Source organism: Gymnodraco acuticeps, unplaced genomic scaffold, assembly GCF_902827175.1.
Source record: "Gymnodraco acuticeps unplaced genomic scaffold, fGymAcu1.1, whole genome shotgun sequence".
Taxonomy (NCBI): Eukaryota; Metazoa; Chordata; class Actinopteri; order Perciformes; family Bathydraconidae; genus Gymnodraco; species Gymnodraco acuticeps.
This window is the reverse complement of record NW_022990209.1, coordinates 25,139-44,455: the sequence shown is the minus strand read 5'-3', so window position 1 is coordinate 44,455 and position 19,317 is coordinate 25,139. Positions and strand designations below refer to the sequence as shown.

At 43.6% G+C, this 19,317-nt stretch overlaps 1 long non-coding RNA gene and 5 other non-coding genes across 6 annotated transcripts; all 6 read left to right on the top strand.

Annotated features, from left to right (window-relative positions):
* The first annotated feature begins 10,902 nt into the window (after positions 1 to 10,902).
* LOC117547556 lies at positions 10,903 to 11,494 on the top strand. The gene is made up of 3 exons (XR_004569205.1): positions 10,903 to 11,014; positions 11,111 to 11,185; positions 11,429 to 11,494. It is a non-coding gene; the product is annotated as an uncharacterized LOC117547556 (long non-coding RNA).
* A 5,366-nt stretch (positions 11,495 to 16,860) lies between these two features.
* Positions 16,861 to 16,932, top strand: trnaq-cug. Its single transcript has one exon. It is a non-coding gene; the product is annotated as a tRNA-Gln (tRNA).
* Positions 16,933 to 17,157: 225 nt separating this feature from the next.
* On the top strand, positions 17,158 to 17,229 carry trnam-cau. The gene has a single exon. It is a non-coding gene; the product is annotated as a tRNA-Met (tRNA).
* Positions 17,230 to 17,799: 570 nt separating this feature from the next.
* trnaq-uug lies at positions 17,800 to 17,871 on the top strand. Its single transcript has one exon. It is a non-coding gene; the product is annotated as a tRNA-Gln (tRNA).
* A 707-nt stretch (positions 17,872 to 18,578) lies between these two features.
* Positions 18,579 to 18,650, top strand: trnaq-cug. Its single transcript has one exon. It is a non-coding gene; the product is annotated as a tRNA-Gln (tRNA).
* A 178-nt stretch (positions 18,651 to 18,828) lies between these two features.
* Positions 18,829 to 18,900, top strand: trnaq-uug. Its single transcript has one exon. It is a non-coding gene; the product is annotated as a tRNA-Gln (tRNA).
* The last annotated feature ends 417 nt before the right edge of the window (positions 18,901 to 19,317 follow it).

The following is a 19,317-nucleotide window of genomic DNA, read 5'->3' as shown; positions in this document are numbered from 1 at the left end:
GTAGGAAGGGCCAGATCCATTCGCAGCATGGTACGCATTGTTGAACTGGATTAACTGCATGTGTGGGTGTAGGTATTATTTTATTATGATAATAGGCAGGATTGTGTGACTTGTTGAACTGGTTTACCTGCATCTATGGACTGTAAACAAAAAAAAGTTAGGACAACTCAACATTTCAAGGCCACAGGCTGCACAAGATTTTTAAGTTTTGAGGCCAACTAACATTTCTAAGTTGTTTTCAATCGAGTCAACTAATTATATGTTGTCGAGATAACTCATTCAAATGTTATACAACTTCATGTTTGGAGTTCTGCATACTAAACATTTTAAATAAGTAAATGTTGCGCTAACTTATTATCTTTGGTTTGGAAAATGTATCTTTCATATTTTTTTAAACTTCTAACTTTGAGTTCCACATGCAAAGAATTCCAATAAGTTAAAGTTGTGCCAAGTTATTATTTTTGGTCTAGAAAATGTACCTTTAATATGTATAGAAACGTCTTATTTTGAGTACTACATACTAACAATTCCATTAAGTGAAAGTTGTGCAAAGTTAATATTTTTGTTTCAGAAAATGTATCAAATGTATACAAACTTCAGATTTGTATTACAAACTTAGAATTGCCAACACATTCTGTTGTACAAATACTGTAAAAAACAAATACTAAGTTTGTTGAAATTCTTATTCAAATATTAGACTGTTAGGATCTGTCTGTGTTGGTGTTTTTCTTGTCTTTTTCTATCTTTGGGTTTCCTGTTTTATTTGTAAAGTGTTCACCCCCGTTTCCTGCCTGTTTTGCTTTCTGTCTGTTTCCCTCCCCGATTACACCCGATTGTGTTCACTGGTACCTCTGTGTTTTCTCCTCCCTCCTCACCTGTCTCGTGTTTATGTGATTAGTCCTGGGTGTATTTAAGTTCTGGGTTTTCTGTCTCTCTTTGTCGGATTGTCTTGTGTTATGACCAGTTCATCGGTGAGTGTTCCGTGCTGTCTTTGTGTAGCCTATATCTAGCCTTGAAATAAAGGAATTATTGTTACTCTAATCTGCATTTGGGTCCTGCTTCCTGCACACCGTAACAGCCACCGTAACATTACAATCCGACCAAAATATGGGCCCAGCAGATCCTTTTGAGCAGGAGCTATTGGAGTTTTCCTTTGCTTTGGATGACTGCTCGTATCGATGGTTGGGAGCGTCCGGGGTTCAGCAGCGAGAGGCTGTTCTGGCAGAGGCACGCAGGATTACTATGGAGAAGCCAGGCTTGGTTAAATTCTTATCGGGCAGGATTTTGGATTTTCTCACGGTGTGTTATCCCTTGCCTGACAGCCCCAGGTCTCCCAACTCCCGTTTTGATACCACACGCATCGGTGTGGTCCGTCTGGCGTCAGCCCCTGCTTCTCACCCAGTGTTTGCTACAGTCCAGGAGCCATTCGCTGGTACTCGTCTGGCCTTTGGAGGTCCACGGAGCCTCCAAACGGCTCCTAAAGGAAGGAGTCGCAAGGCCAGGTTGGCAGCACGAGCCCAAAGGGCCATGGTTCCAGACCCAGTTCTGGCCCCAGCAGCCATGGTCCTTGCTCCAGAACCGGTCCCGGCAGCCATGGATTCGGCTTCAGAACCGGACCTTACAGCCAAGATTCTGGCTTCAATTCCGGCTCCAGAGCCGGCCCATTCAGCCATGTTTCCGGCTCCAGAACTGGACCTTACAGCCATATTTCCGGCTCCTGAACCGGACCTTACAGCCATGATTCTGGCTTCAGTACCGGCCCCAGTAGCCATGGTCCCGACTCCAGTTTCGGCTCCAGGACTGGCGTACCGGCCAACGCCAGCTCCCCGAGGCCTGTCGGCGTACCGGCCGACTCCAGCACCTCGTCTCCTGCTGGCTCCCCAGCCGACGCCAGCTCCCCGAGTCTTGTCGGCGTACCGGCCGACTCCAGCACCTCGTCTCCTGCTGGCTCTCCAGCCGACGCCAGCTCCCCGTGTCCTGTCGGTGTACCGACCGACACAAGTTCCTTCTCAAGACCCTTCTCAAGTCCCCTCTCAAGTCCCCTCTCGACTTCCCTCTCAAATTCCTTTTCAAGTCCCCTCTCAAGTCTCCTCTCCAGTTCCCTCTCGAGTTGCCTCTCGAGCTACCTCTCGAGTTGCCTCTCGAGCTACCTCTCGAGTTGCCTCTCGAGCTACCTCTCGAGTCACCTCTCAAGTCACCCTTCAAGTCTCCTCTCGAGTTCCCTCTCAGGTCCCCTCTCGATTCTCTTCTCAAGTTCCCTCTCAAGTCCCCTCTCAAGTCCCCTCTCAGGTCCCATCTCGAGTCTCTTCTCAAGTCCCCTCTCAGGTCCCATCTCGAGTCCTCTCTCGAGTCCCCTCTCAAGTTCCCTCTCGAGTTCCCTCTCAAGTCTCCTCTCGAGTTCCCTCTCAGGTCCCATCTCGAGTCTCTTCTCGAGTTCCCTCTCAAGTCATCTCTCGAGTCCCCTCTCAAGTCTCCCTCTCGAGTTCCCTCTCAAGTCATCTCTCGAGTCCCCGCTCGAGTCCCCGCTCGAGTCACCTCTCGAGTCTCCTCTCGAGTTCCCTCTCGAGATTCCTCTCAAGTCCCCTCTCTAGTCCCTCCTCTAGTCCCTCCTTTAGTCCCTCCTCTAGTCCCTCTTCGAGTCCCCTCTCTAGTTCCCCTCTCGAGTCCCCTCTCGAGTTCCCTTCTCTAGTCCTTTCCCTAGTCCCTCCTCAGGTCACTTCTCTAGTCCCATCTCCAGTTCCCTCTCGAGTCCCCTCTTCAGTTCCCTCTCGAGTCCCCTCTCCAGTTCCCTCTCAAGTTCCCTCCTCTAGTCCCTCCTTTAGTCCCCTCTCTAGTCCCTCCTCTAGTCCTCTCTCTAGTCCCTCTTCGAGTCCCCTCTCTAGTTCCCCTCGCGAGTTCTCTCTCGAGTTCCCTTCTCTAGTTCCTCCTCTAGTCCCTCCTCTAGTCTCTCCTCTAGTTTCCCTCTCTAGTTCCCCTCTCGAGTCCCCTCTCGAGTCACGTCTCAAGTCCCTACCCAATGTCCTGGTCCGTTGGATGTTCCGCTGGGGGTCCTGCCAACTCCATGTCCTGTCCCGTTGGAGGTCCCGTCGACTACTCCTCTGCCGGGGGTCCTACCAATCGTATGTCTGTCCCGTTGGAGGTCCCGCCGTCAACTCTCCTGCCGGGGTCCTGCCAGCTTCTTGTCCTGTCACGTTGGAGGTCCCGCCGACTACTCTCCTGCCGGGGGTCCTGCCAACCCTTTGTCCTGTCCCGTTGGAGGTCCCGCCGTCTACTCTCCTGCCGGGGGTCCTGCCAACCCATTGTCCTGTCCCGTTGGAGGGCCCGCCGTCTACTCTCCTGCCGGGGGTCCTGCCAACCCTTTGTCCTGTCTCGTTGGAGGTCCCGCCGTCTACTCTCCTGCCGGGGGTCCTGCCAACCCTTTGTCCTGTGCCGTTGGAGGCCCCGCCGACTACTCTCCTGCCGGGGGTCCTGCCAACCCTTTGTCCTGTCCCCTTGGAGGTCCCGCCGTTCTACTCTCCTGCCGGGGGTCCTGCCAGCTCCTTGTCCTGTCTCGTTGGAGGGTCCCACCGACTACTCTCCTGCCGGGGGTCCTGCCAACCCTTTGTCCTGTGCTGTTGGAGGCCCCGCCGACTACTCTCCTGCCGGGGGTCCTGCCAACCCTTTGTCCTGTCTCGTTGGAGGTCCCGCCATCTACTCTCCTGCCGGGGGTCCTGCCAGCTCCTTGTCCTGTCTCGTTGGAGGTCCCACCGACTACTCTCCTGCCTGGGGTCCTGCCAACCCTTTGTCCGGTGCTGTTGGAGGTCCCGCCGACTACTCGACTACTCTCCTGCCGGGGGTCCTGCCAACCCTTTGTCCTGTCTCGTTGGAGGTCCCGCCGTCTACTCTCCTGCCGGGGGGTCCTGCCAATCCTATGTCCTGTGCCGTTGGAGGCCCCGCCGACTGCTCTCCTGCCGGGGATCCTGCAAATCCCGTGTCATGGTCCTCTTCCGTGGGGGATCCTGCCGAGGCCTGTCCCACCAGCACCGACACCGGGTCCTGCCCGGCCTCCGGCACTGTCCCGTCAGCGCCTTCCTGCCCGGCCTCCGGAGCTGTCTGGTCTTCGCCCTCGAGCCTGGCCCCCTGAGAGCCACGGTCTTCACCCTCGAGCCCGGCCCCCTGAGTGCCGCAGTCCTCGCCCTCGGGCCCCGGTCCCCTGACTTTTCCTGCCGTTGCCTTCGCCCCTCGGGCCCGGCCCCCCTGACTCTTCCTGCCGCTGCCTTCGCCCCCTCCATGGTCCCCACCTTGGACTCTGTCTTGCCCCCCAGGGCCGTCCGCCCGAGTCCCCCTTTTTGGACTCTGCCTTGCCCCCGGGCCGTCCGCCCGAGACCCCTTCCTGGTCTTCTGCCTTACCCCCGGGCCGTCCGCCCGACTTCCCCCTTTTTGGACTCTGCCTTGCCCCCGGGCCCGTCCGCCCGAGACCCCTTCCTGGTCCTCTGCCGTGCCCCTGGGCGGTCAGTTCAGTCCCGTCCTCCTGACCCCCTCCACCCACCCTGGTGGCTTAGTGATGCGTCCCTCCTCCGGACCCCCTCCACCCACCCTGCTTGGGGTTTTGGACTTTTTGTTTTGTTTTGGGACGTCTGGAATCCGTCCCTTGAGGGGGGGGTACTGTTAGGATCTGTCTGTGTTGGTGTTTTTCTTGTCTTTTTCTATCTTTGGGTTTCCTGTTTTATTTTGTAAAGTGTTCACCCCCGTTTCCTGCCTGTTTGCTTTCTGTCTGTTTCCCTCCCCGATTACCCGATTGTGTTCACCTGGTACCTCTGTGTTTTCTCCTCCCTCCTCACCTGTCTCGTGTTTATGTGATTAGTCCTGGGTGTATTTAAGTTCTGGGTTTTCTGTCTCTCTTTGTCGGATTGTCTTGTGTTATGACCAGTTCATCGGTGAGTGTTCCGTGCTGTCTTTGTGTAGCCTATATCTAGCCTTGAAATAAAGGAATTATTGTTACTCTAATCTGCATTTGGGTCCTGCTTCCTGCACACCGTAACAGCCACCGTAACATAGACATTCTTAAAACTGTAAACTATTTCGAGTATCATTCAAGTTGAAATTATTTCCAGTTCGAAAGTGTTGAATTTGCGTGCATTGTGTTGAAACTACAGAAAATGAATATATATATATAATATAATCATATAATATGTATAAATATAATATAATAATATATAATATATTTAATAAATATATTTGAGATAAAGTCATGTTAGAGGTCATCTTTGTGAGACTTCTAAACTTCGAAATAGATGTACAAGTACATTATTTGGAAATTCCTGCCAAAAGTGTTACAGATGTAGCACTCCAGATCGGACTCACATGGGTGTGTCCCAGTCAAAAGCCCAGCGGATGCCAGTGGCTGGGGGTGTTGCCAAATTGCTAGAGGGCGTTGCCCAATTTCCCCATTTGTTCAATTACAGGATTTAACCATAAGATGGCGCTTCATTCACAAAATACACAAAGACAACTGGGTGTTGTAGAACTTAGTCTGTTTGCAATGTTTGCAGCTCTACAGTTGTGTTTGCTGAATACTGTAGCATTTAATCCCTTATTTGTTACTGTATGGTTTTCACAAGCTACTATAATGAAAAAACATCAATATTTTAGATCAAATAAAGTATAGTTTGCTTTATGCAGTATATTTCTTGTAATATTGTTGGGGTACAGTACAGTAGATTGAAGTAAATCAACTTATACATTAAGATAAGATAAGATGGACCTTTATTAATCCTGTGAGGAAATTCAGTAGTTCAAACAGCAACAGGGTGAGAGTGAAAAACAGGACGGCACAGATTCACACAGATTAATACAATCAAAAATAAGATGAGCGATACAAATAATAATAATGAGAAACTATTAAATAAGAAATGAATAAAACTCAAATGTAATTATCATATCATATATTATAATGTATTGTATTATTAAGTAATATCATACATTAACCCCATTATAGCAGATGCCACATTGAATGGATGAACACATTTATGCATCAATAATTACTAAATACAATTTGTAAAAATACTTATATGTATTTAATATGAACCCTTTGGAGTCGACCGTCACGCCGGCGTGATCAGATCACATGACCTGTTCAAGCCGGTGCCGCATAAAAACAACAGTCCGGACAACATTGCCGTGTGTTTCTGTCGAAAGTACTGGCTTGAAACTATATCCCAGTCTTTGTTTCATGCAAAAAGACCCAGTAAACACGGAGATACGATGATATAAAGTTAATACATTTCAAAAGTATGACAAATGGAAGCACATATTTTAATATCTTCGCCGTATTTGATCATTTTACGAAACGGAAAATACTGGAAACTGTATACCCTGCTCAACAGGATGTATATGTGTATTTCTGTCGAAAGTACTGGCTTGAAACTATATGCCAGTCTTTGTTTCATGCAAAAAGACCCAATAAACACGGACATACGATGATATAAAGTTAATACAGATATATTTCAGAAGTATGAATAATGGAAGCACATATTTTAATATCTTCGCCGTATTTGATCATTTTACGAAACGGAAAATACTGGAAACTGTATATTCTGCTCAACAGGATGTATTTACCAGGGAGGGGGTGAGGTAATCAGGTAAACGGAGTGATACGAAACGAGACGAAGAGAGACGGCGGGAGACTGCAATTGAAGTAAAGTGACAGACAAACATTGAGAATTTAGATATAGTTAGATAGATTTAGAGTTTTGAAGATTCAACTATGATGAAGAGAACTCTGAACGTGAGTCAAGCTTTAAGCTTGTTTTTTGACATGGAGGAGGAGGAATCTGTGATGTTGCCCTCTGTGTCGTATTGACAGAAACCGCTTTGAAGCGTGGCACAGATAAAGACAGAAACAACTGATTTTTGTACATAATGTGTATATATATTTGTATTATATTCATAATAACACTTTTGCCTTATCAGAATGAAATCCCATGCTACCTCAATCAAACTTTCACATTATCATAGTGACATCCCATGTATATATTTCCAGCTTTTAAATGGTTTCGTTGTGTATGTTTGTGTTACCTGATATGAAAAATAATATCATTTTCAAAATCTGTTTTTACGTTTTTTTTTTTTTGTGATTTTGGGTCCAAAATGTTCATATAGTAGAAGATCACTGCTCTAAACAAAGTCAAAAATCCTACATCCAAACGAAATAAATATAATTAATTATGATGAATACGTTAAGTCTTGTTCATTGTTTTTCACTTTTATTAAATGTTTGATATTTCCGGTGGAAATGGTGGACTATCGGACATTCAAAATGCAGCATATTTTCACTCTTACACACATATATTCTCCTTTTACATACATACATTTTCACTCTCACACACGTATATATTTACACTCACACATTCATACATTTTGCTCTCATATTATCATATTTCAATGCACACATTCATATATTGTCACTCACACATTCATGCATTTTGTTCTCATATTCATATAATGTAATGCTCATATTTATACATTTTGCTCTCATGCGGAATCTACTAAAACAAAGTATGTCATGGTAGTGGTCAGCTGTTAAACACAAAAGTGTATCTTAAGGGCTGTAAATATAATAAGCCTGTTGTCAATTTTAGACACAGGCTTATTATATTTACAGCCCTTAATAACATTCATTTTCTGGACTCAATGTGTGTCTTGGCCGTGTTCTTTGTTCCAAGCAAACGAGTGCTTTTTGTTTTGAAATCACTTCCGCGAGTTTGGCGGGCCTCCCCCCTCGCTCCACTGACCATTAGACCATTTAGTAAGGTAACAAGCAAAAGGGCAAAAACGCCTCTCAGACGCTCTTCCGTTTACTTTTTTAATAAAGAAAAACAAATGGTCCGTAGATACACGGACTCATATAGCCTATGTATGTATACTGTAAGGAGAATGTATGTGCGTGAGAGGACCAGTATGAATTACGGCATAGAAATATGCAAACACAAACCTACAGACTGGGGGATGGGAGATCACAGGAGTGGGGGGGGGGGGGGGGGGAGAGCTGTGGAATGTGACCCTTGGGAGAATTCCTCCACACATTCCGATGGCCAATTTGTTTTAAACAAAGAGTTCGCAACACAGGACAGCATAGGCAACATGGGGGGTGGGGGCTGGTGAACGGTCTGGTCAATGTTTGTAAACACAATCCCCAGGATGTGTCCTAATCAGGAGCCGGGTAAATTAGAGACTTAGGAGCCCCCGAAAAACAGATCCCGAAATAGCTCGTCCTGGTTTCCGCAGCAGATAGGCCTACAGTATGGTGTCTGTTATGTCAGTTATTTTAAATAAAACGTTGAAAACTGAACTTGAAAATGGTTTCCTCTTTTTATTTTATTTATCATTTTCGGGACGGGGAGACGTGTGTGATTAAAAATTAATTTGCAGAAATGTAAAGTGATCTAACTAAGTTCTATTCATATTCTTGACGGGAAGAGCAGTGTAAATGGGTGGCCATGTGCATTTGAAAAGCAATAGGCTATAAATCACACAGTTATTATACAATAGGCTATAAAAGCACCATCGATAACCATTACCTTTATCCAATTCAAACTTTGGACGGGAAAAAAGGAAGGTGTACATGGTTGGGCTATACTGTAGGCCCAGGGGCGGCGGGTGCTGTAGGCTAGGGAAGGCCTTCTCAAATATTCAGCCTGTCCTCCTACAAAAAACGACAAATAGGTCGATTGTTTTCCGACCCAAATACGACCCATAGCCACGTTTTAAAGTGTAGCACCTCTAGTGGTCGTGTAAGAAACAACATGCTCCCGTCTATTCATTTATTGCAGCAGTTTATTACGACTCAGGCTGCTTCTCAGGTCGACTATTTTCATTTCCTCGCTCCTCGGTCCTCGGTCTCACCGGAAGTTGATTTGCCTGCGCCATCTTGAGTACCGTCCCATGGCTCTTATTTCTGCCGGAGGACCGAGGATCGAGGAGCGAGGAGCGATAATCGACGAACCACCTGACCATCCTCCGATGAAATCCTCAGATACTCGCCCCGCCCCCTTACTGTGTATCGCTCACTGATTGGACGATGCAGTGCATGCACTGATCTCATGCTTCTTGACATGAGAGCAGAGTGAAGAAAATACATGAACCACACGGGAGTCACTCCTCAGTTTATACCGTGTTTTGTTTCAATTCATGTTTCATTTAGTTACAAATATGTGATATATCTGAACAACAAAGTGGTGAAAAATCATTTTATTCATTTGTTGGAAACATTTTCATGATCGCTTTTTTCGTTTTACATTTTCATTTATTGTCATTTCCATTCGGTCAGTCATTAAGTGCTATTAAAATGTTAATGTGCTACATATCCAAACAAACAAACAAACAAACAAACAAAGTGTGCAATCCAATGAATGTTAATCTAACTGGTTTTTGATAGATAACATATCTCTTTTTCTTCTCTCAATTATTTTATTTCTTTTGTGCACTCTAATCAATATTAATCAAACTATTGTTCGTTTATACATTTTAAGAATGGCGTTTATTTTTTTTGAGAATGAGTTCTTATTTTATTTTATTTATTGGGGTCTACAACAGATGATACAAATGTTTGTGGAAATAACGGGGACAGAGCTGGCTGCTGTCAGACGATCAGCTGTGTAGCGTCATCACAAACGGACGTCGCTTCACGTGACGCTCCGGAGGAAAGGACGTCCCATTGCTCTTAAAACTCATTTCCCTGCTTCTCGTGGTTTCCTTGCGTCCCTCCATGCTTCCCTGGTGGGAGGGACTAAACGCAGGGAAACGACGCAAGTGAGGGAAGCAAGGATTTCATTTAATCGACCTGAGAAGCAGCCCTATTGTCATTTCAGTTTTACGTTTTAGGGCTGGCCCGTGGCATAGGCAGTATATGCGAATGCTTGTTGTTAGCAATAGCATGGTTGCAAAGGTTAGCACTTAGCTTAGGTACAGATGCGCTAACGGATATGTATTGCAATATAAGAAGGTTCTTCTACAACAAGTTGGAGGGAGAGTTTTCGCCTTCGCACAAAAGGAGCTAAAATCTTGCCTAAAAACAAAACCCTTTGTAGCACGTGACATAAAACATAACAATGGCAAAAGTATGTATATTCAGCCAGACCAGGACATGATATGACCTTAAACAATGCGAAAGGAAATGGCATTTTAATAATAATAATAATAGACATTTACATGGCGCTTTTCATAATGCACACACTTTTTTTTCTTCTAAATGTCACCTAACATGTTGCATTAATGATAGTTAAGGTAAGTTCAACACTTTAATATAATCAGGTCATAGTAGTTTTACTACTTTAAACATTCGCTAATTCAACTTAAGTTTTGTGAAGCCATCACATCTAGTTAAAAAGAGAAATATATTTCCCTGTAATTACTGATTTACCTGGGACTTGATTGACATTGGTGCCTGTAGTTTTATTTAGACAAATGTTTATTTATGAAGCAACAATTAAAAGACATGGTAGCACAACTAATCTGAGTTAATCTGTTTGTTATTTTTCAGGTCATCCATCAATTCAATTATTCGAAATAGCCTATTATCATAAAAAAATCAACGGTTATTTTCAGAGCCATATTCTTCTTCCTACTCTCTTTCACCCCTCTCATTTTCTTGTCTTTTGTTTTGTTTTTCTCCCTCGCTGTATGTCAGTTCATCCTTTGTTTGTTGTTGCCCTTTTTACCCTCACTTAAAAATGGCATCCAAGCAACTGAATGAATGGCTAGAGGCAGGGAAAGCCCTCGCAGATGAGTTGGCAAATAAGGCAAGTACAACATTATCCAAATATGTATTATAACATTTACTCAAATGATAAAAGACACACACATTACAAAGATTTGTGTGCAACAATTAAGGGATATATCTAATCTCTTTTATATATTAATATACCAAAGAAACCGAAGAAACCAAAGAAAATAACGCAAGGATCAAATATGTCCTGGAGGAAGAGGGACCTGGATGGGAACATTCTACCCCAACATTGGAATAAGAATCGATCTGGTCTGTACAATATCATCTAGTTCTAGTGTTTCATTAAGTTTTAATGTCGTTGGTCTTCAATAATGTTTCCTATATCATCGTACTTTGTTTATGCAGTTAAACCTTCCAGCTCTCTGGAGTCCCCAGAGGTCGAGGAGACACATGAGATTCCTCTACAGGTCCCAAGTCTTGGTATGCACAATGAATTCTTAAATTATCCTTCAACTTGAAATGTAGCTAATTGTTTATAGTATTTAATAGCTGTGTTCATGATACATTTTAAAGTGAAAAGCCATCAACAAGTCCTCCAACTAATACGACCAAATAGGTCGATTGTTTTCCGACCCTTAATATGTATAAGTATGGAATAAGTATGGAATATCTTTTTTTAATTAAACTAAATTCCATGATTTGTTTTATATTTTGTTATTTTAGATCAACATCTTCTCACACTGAGAAACCTGTTGGGTTCTCTCACTGTCCCTGCATCATCAGAAGAATGTGACGTGTGATAACATTTGGATAAACCGCATGAACCGATGGATCACATAACTTCCATGCTCACATTAACGTTAGCTGATTCTACTTTTGGCTAATTTAGCTTTGCTATCATTATTCCTAGGTAAACATAGTAATCTTAGTCACTGTACTAGACGACAAAATAAATCCGACTACTCACCTTTATTAGCTTGTCTGTAGGAAATAAATGGATGTTGTCAGTGATGCAGTGACGAGTCCAAAAACCCCCGGTGAGTTAGCATTTTACCACTTCCGGTTCCCGCTCTTCTTCTTCTTCTTCTTCTTCTTCTTCTTCTTCTTCTTCTTCTTCTTCTTCTTCTTCTTCTTCTTCTTCTTCTTCTTCTTCTTCTTCTTCTTCTTCACTCGTCGCACTTTTATTGATGCGCAAGGTTAAAGTTCACGGGATTACGATCCGCCAGGAGTTGCTAATAGAAATGAATAGACGGGAGCATGTTGTTTCTTACACGACCACTAGAGGTGCTACACTTTAAAACGTGGCTATGGGTCGTATTTGGGTCGGAAAACAATCGACCTATTTGGTCGTATTAGTTGGAGGACTTGTTGCAAATATTTGTGTAACTGCATCCTGGTAAAATAAAAATATAATGTCTTTGACATTAGCGCTGCTATGCAGCCACCTGTGCCCTGTACCACGAAGCCAGTTCAACAGACCCTGGATATGCTTGAGTTATCTTAACTAACCCTAACAAACGCGATCTCGCTAAACGGTCCTACGGCGCTGGTTATCAACTCGGTAAATCAAGCCAGGGTTTCTCTCTCCAGCTGAGAACGCGTTCACGTGAAAGGGGCGGGGTTAGCTACATTTGACCAATCACAAACAGGGACAAGTGTACTGACAGCGCAACATCATACTTCATTAATGAAAAGTAAACTAATATTAGACAAATATGAACTTTAAACATCCATGATGACTTAAACATATAATCCAGGATACAAGCCACATAGTTGCACCTGCAAGGAGAATACCGAACAACTCGTTAAAAAATAAACTACCGAGTGTTTGAAAGCGTACAACAGTTTGATGATACTGCCCCATCTAAAACACGAGGGGATCTGACTTTATTACATTTGAGTTGAGTGTTTCGTCAACTTAATGTGTTGCTTAAAATAATACGTCTGCATACAGTATATGTGACAATGTAACTAAGTGTTGCACGGCCAGATACGGCTCGAGAAGCTGACTCAGATTAGGAAATATTGTGATATCGATGTGAGATCGATGATCTAATTGATGATGTGATGTCAGTGTGATATGAATGATAAGTGCGACACGTCGGCGTCTTCTCAGCATACGGCAGTTTAAACTGCATTTCCTTTTTCCTGTAATATGACTTGATAGATTTAAACTCCGCACACTGAGCTCTGATCGGTCAGCAGATGGTGCTTTCACTGAGTTGATCTCTTTTCTATAGACGCCGGAGGCGGGCAGCGTAAGATGAAAAAAAAAGTTATTTAGCCTTCCCAAACCTGAGCCTCACGCGCCGCCTATGTGTAGGCCTACTGTATACATACAAAGGCCATTCAAGCTAGAGTTCTTCTGGAAATGTTCACATCAGGCACCTTCAAGTTAAACAATACTAAACAATTAACACAGTAGGCCTAAATTATGTGGATTAAACCACATTTATTTCGTTAAAAATAAACGAAATATGATTTTGTTTGAATGATTAAATGTCATCAGGCACCTTCAAGTTAAACAATCAGGTCCACACTTTAATGTGCCGCCACCCTCCGAACTCGGCTTGACTCGGTTTAAAGAATGCACAAATGTGTTTAATCGTTTATGTCAGATATGTACTAAGCAGTGGCGTAGCTGTGGGTGGGCCGAGGTGGGCCTGGGCCCACCCACATGCACGTCTGGCCCACCCACAGCCAATCAGCGCTGCATAGCGCAGAGCCGGGAAGCCCAGAAGGAAGTGCCACAAACTGCAGTTCATCTAGTGGCCGACAGGGGATGGATGCAAAAAGGAGCAATTCCCATAGACCCCCATGTTAAAATGCCCAACTTTACAGCATAAATAAACATGTTTCTAGCCTGGATCCAATCAAACTTATTCTGGATATAGTTAGATTCCACCTTCATGACAATGGAATAGGGAGTGCATTTTTTTACCGTGAGTTTTTATAGTAAGTAAAGTAACTTTTGCCGTGAGTGAATGAAAGTATTATTTCTTCTTGAGGTCTGCAGTTTAGCGTGTACACATTTGCTGAATATGAAAACACTCAGTGTGTGCCCACTGTGCGACTGTCAAGGATAAACAACCTGTGGCCCCCGATATATGTCGTATGTATTATTGCTACACAAACATTACATTGCAGTTTAAGTGTCGCCAACTCCGTTTTTAATATGCAAAAAGACAGCAAAATGCGTCTGATTATTTTTAGTATTTTAGATCTTTCCAATCCAGACAAGAGAGATCTCTCTCCTCCGTCTGTGTGCGAGGGGGTGGGGCACTTTACACACACGCAGCTGCTACATGCAGCAACACACACACACACACACACTGCGGAGATGGCGGAGAGAACGCGCTCCGAGGTGTGCTTAAACTATAGCCGTGTCGATGTGGACAATACTCGTTACCAAAAGTGGAATAAGAGTTTAGCATGTAAGGGCGGTAACACGAGCAATTTGTCAAAACATCTTGCCACCACATTCAGACGGAGAAATGCACCGGGTTCCACTGTCTTTCTAGCAGCTCTGTAGCCCCATCCACGAGTAACGTTTCCACGTCAGGTGTTATGTATGCTAGCAGCAACACACGGAGTTTACTACATTATACAAACATGGGTTAATGATTAGAGGTAACTGAGTTATTTATTTTGTTAAAGTTTCAGCTATTCTGTTTACAATTCTGTCATCAGATTATTTAATACGATTTGTTAAAACATTGTTGTTTCTTTTGATGTGAAATATTATGTATTTAATTTAAATAAAAAGCAATGTTAGTTTTGTTCACAATTTGTTTAGTTAGTTTACCTTATTTTTTTCTCCAAAAGAACCGATAAAAGTAATGTTAAAGGACCGGATCGATAAGCGTTATCGATAAAAGTAGTAGTACCCTTAAAACCTTAACGATACCCATCCCTATGTGGATGTCAGTTTTACACACATTCTGAGGCCGCCGTGCCTATGTTTTTTGTTTTCACTGCTAATTTATGCTTATGTTCTATTAGTGCATTAAAAAATCATTAAAATCATTAATGAAGTTTCAGCTCAGACCCCACGCTTAATATGTCTCCCCCTGGCCCACCTACATTTCTCCAGGCCCACCCACACAATAATTCCTGGCTACGCCACTGGTACTAAGTAGCCTAAATACATTTGTTCCTGCTCAAGATTAGATTCAACTTTATTGTTCTTGCACATATTGCAGGTACTGAGACAACGAAATGCAGTTTAGCTTCTAACCAGGGGTTCAACAAGCAGCGAAAAGTAATGTGCACAATACTACAGAAAACAATTAACACAGTAAATTATGTGGATTAAACCACATTTATTTCGTTAAAAATAAACGAAATATGATTTTGTTTGAATGATTAAATGTAGGGTGAATTGCCCTAATGTGGGACATTTTTGCATTTCAGACTTCGGGAATATATTGCGATATGAAGCCGATACAATAAATCAAAATCCAGTACCATTCCGAAATCCCCAGTAATATTAGACACTAATAATACAGTAAACTATTAACACTGTACATATTATTGTTTGCCCGTGGGATTAGGATGATCGGTAGTGAGACCCGTGCTGCATTTTCCTCCGGTCGGATGTGATATAAAAACAAAGCGATTATTTTTGTTGTTGTAAACTCACGTGGATTAAATTTAGTGCATTAATTTCAACTCGCAAACATATGATACATTAAATGATCGTGAGGATGATGATTGAAAATCGTTTGTTTGAGCAGGGCTGCATTTCCTGATCTAATAACATAGCGATGGTTTTGTACTTACGCCAACGTGAATTAAACATTATTTTGTTAAATAAAAACATGGTGATGTTTAGTAAATGATTACATGTCTCTTATTTAGCACAGAATATGATCCTATCCGTGACATATGGATCTTAACAAATATCCGCTATATCAGATACCTGTAGATCAGCTGTTTATTTCACATGGGTTCCAGTGTGGCAGCTTTTTAATCACGGCTCCCCCTGGTGGATCCATGATCCATTGCAGCTGGTTTCATTATAATTAAATGTATTTATCAAGGGGGCGTTTCAAGTCCTGCGGGGGGGTTTTCCTTTTCAGCAGGGGCCCACCCCGTGCCGATAACGGACCCGCACAGGTAGGCGTCTGAAATGAAGCGCTACATCTGTATGTTCTGATTGAAACGATTACTACTTGAATGATACTGAATATGCTAATGTATAACATTAACTAGACATTGAAAATACACCATTACTAAAACTCTTCCATAAGGCTAGGGTTCATAACAAATGTGGATGAAATCCATAAATGTGCAAACCACCCTTTGAATAAACCTGCTGTCTAAACAATAGCAGTTAGTGGCTAGGATTCGGCGCTCTCACCGCCGCGACCCGGGTTGGAATCCCGGTCAGGGAACACTCTTTACTTACTGAATTTCACGGCCGTTTCATTCAAAACAACTCCCACATAAAACAATAGATTGTGCGCACATTGCGTGTGGTTCTGTGGTGTAACGGTTAGCACTTTGGACTCTGAATCCAGTGAAGATGGAGAGAGACTTGAGAATAAGTCTATCTAGTCAAGGGAATAATCTGAGTGGCGTTAGGACAACAACCTGGTCCTTAAAACCTCTAAAACCAAGGAGTTGACTGCAGGAGAACAAAGAAGGAAGTCCACCATATGTATGGAGAAATGGAAGGCGTGGAGAACTTCAAGTTTCTTGAAGTCAATATGTCAAAACATCTTACAAGGATCTCCAACACATCACACGGGGTTAAAAAGGCCCAGCAAAGACTCTACTTCCCAGAGAAACTAAAACAAGCCAGGCTCCCAGAGAAACTTTGTGAAGAAACAAGGGGATGAGTGGTAACTTGCTCACTCTGCCCTTTACCTCCACATTACATTACTGTTAAGAGCTAGATATTGAACTCTACTGGAGCTGTTTGCACTACTCTCCAGCTGCCAGCTGTCAGACATTCCATGCATTCCATTTCACAAGCTTCACATACAGATACAGCATTCCCTGGTGGTCTAGTGGCTAGGATTCGGCGCTCTCACCGCCGCGGCCAGGGTTCGATTCCCGGTCAGGGAACACTCTTTACTTACTGAATTTCACGGCCGTTTCATTCAAAACAACTCCCACATAAAACGGTAGATTGTGCGGACATTGTGTGTGGTTCCATGGTGTAATGGTTAGCACTTTGGACTCTGAATCCAGCGATCCGAGTTCAAATCTCGGTGGAACCTTGCTTTGATTAGGTACATGCTTACTCAACAGACTATCGTCAGTGCCTCAGACACAATGAACATAAAAGGAAAACCACCTTGAATTTTATTTTTTAAGGGCCTCTATTGCAAAAGGTAAAGAAGAACGATTGGATCTGGTATGCGCTGCCTTTGTCAAGGTTGAAAATAGAAACTGCCGACAATGAGTACAGTACATTTTTGCCAGCCTTGGAGGGCTAAACATCCAGCAGAGTGGCGCAGCGGAAGCGTGCTGGGCCCATAACCCAGAGGTCGATGGATCGAAACCATCCTCTGCTAATTGTAAATGCTTTGGATCAGCAGATTCTCTCTTTCCATTTTAACCCTGTTCACAAGGCCATATTTACATAGGATGATGCACCCGTAATCACAAGAGCTAAAGTGTAGCCGATGCAAACGTTGCTGCGGTTAACAACCAACAGTCCTCCAATCTTCCAACTGAGCTATGGAGGTGTGCAGACAAGCTTAAATAGTTCAGCCTGTGTATTGATGCGGAAGGTAATCATCAAACAACAGTTGTCTTGCAAAGCTTCAACATTCACTCGTCTACTGACCCTGGCTGGGGAAAATGTCAAGATTTGGGAAGAGCCCTTTGAGTAACTCGAGGAGCCAAAACAACACATCTTGGGCCGCAGCCAGGTATAGGAGAGGTGTGGTCTGTTGAGCACAAAATTGCCTCTCTGCTCATTTCAAAGGATATTGTTCTGTTTGTTTCAACCAACTATGACCTTGGCGCATATTGGTGCAGTTTGCAGTTGAAGGTGAAGCGGCAGAGAGACGAGTTAGTTTTGTGTGTGAGTCTCTGTGTACAGCTACAATTTCTTTGAATACAGTGTGCACATTTCATGTGGTTCCATGGTGTAATGGTTAGAACTCTGGACTTTGAATCCAGTGATCCGAGTTCAAATCTCGGTGGAACCTTTCTTTGAGTACACTGCAAAGAGCCTGCTTCTACATCTCAGGAGGATCTTGTAGCAGGATCGTGGTTGCACTATAGAAGATGGAGAGTGACTTGAGAATAAGTCTATCTAGTCAAGGGTATAATCTGAGTGGCGTGAGGACAACAACCTGGTCCTTAAAACCTCTAAAACCAAGGAGTTGACTGCAGGAGAACAAAGAAGGAAGTCCACCATATGTATGGAGAAATGGAAGAAGTGGAGAACTTCAAGTTTCTTGAAGTCAATATGTCAAAACATCTTACAAGGATCTCCAACACATCACACCGGGTTAAAAAGGCCCAGCAAAGACTCTACTTCCCAGAGAAACTAAAACAAGCCAGGCTCCCAGAGAAACTTTGTGAAGAAACAAGGGGATGAGTGGTAACTTGCTCACTCTGCCCTTTACCTCCACATTACATTACTGTTAAGAGCTAGATATTGAACTCTACTGGAGCTGTTTGCACTACTCTCCAGCTGCCAGCTGTCATACATTCCATGCATTCCGTTTCACAAGCTTCACATACAGATACAGCATTCCCTGGTGGTCTAGTGGCTAGGATTCGGCGCTCTCACCGCCGCGGCCCGGGTTCGATTCCCGGTCAGGGAACACTCTTTACTTACTGAATTTCACGGCCGTTTCATTCAAAATAAATCCCACATAAAACGGTAGATTGTGCGGACATTGTGTGTGATTCCATGGTGTAATGGTTAGCACTTTGGACTCTGAATCCAGCGATCCGAGTTCAAATCTCGGTGGAATCTTGCTTTGATTAGGTACATGCTTACTCAACAGACTATCGTCAGTGCCTCAGACACAATGAACATAAAAGGAAAACCACCTGGAATTTTATTTTTTTTAAGGGCCTCTATTGCAAAAGGTAAAGAAGAACGATTGGATCTGGTATGCGCTGCCTTTGTCAAGGTTGTGCACATTTCATGTGGTTCCATGGTGTAATGGTTAGCACTCTGGACTTTGAATCCAGTGATCCGAGTTCAAATCTCGGTGGAACCTTTCTTTGAGTACGCTGAAAAAAGCCTGCTTCTACATCTCAGGAGGATCTTGTAGCAGGATAGTGGTTGCACTATAGAAGATGGAGAGTGACTTGAGAATAAGTCTATCTAGTCAAGGGAATAATCTGAGTGGCGTTAGGACAACAACCTGGTCCTTAAAACCTCTAAAACCAAGGAGTTGACTGCAGGAGAACAAAGAAGGAAGTCCACCATATGTATGGAGAAATGGAAGGCGTGGAGAACTTCAAGTTTCTTGAAGTCAATATGTCAAAACATCTTACAAGGATCTCCAACACATCACACCGGGTTAAAAAGGCCCAGCAAAGACTCTACTTCCCAGAGAAACTAAAACAAGCCAGGCTCCCAGAGAAACTTTGTGAAGAAACAAGGGGATGAGTGGTAACTTGCTCACTCTGCC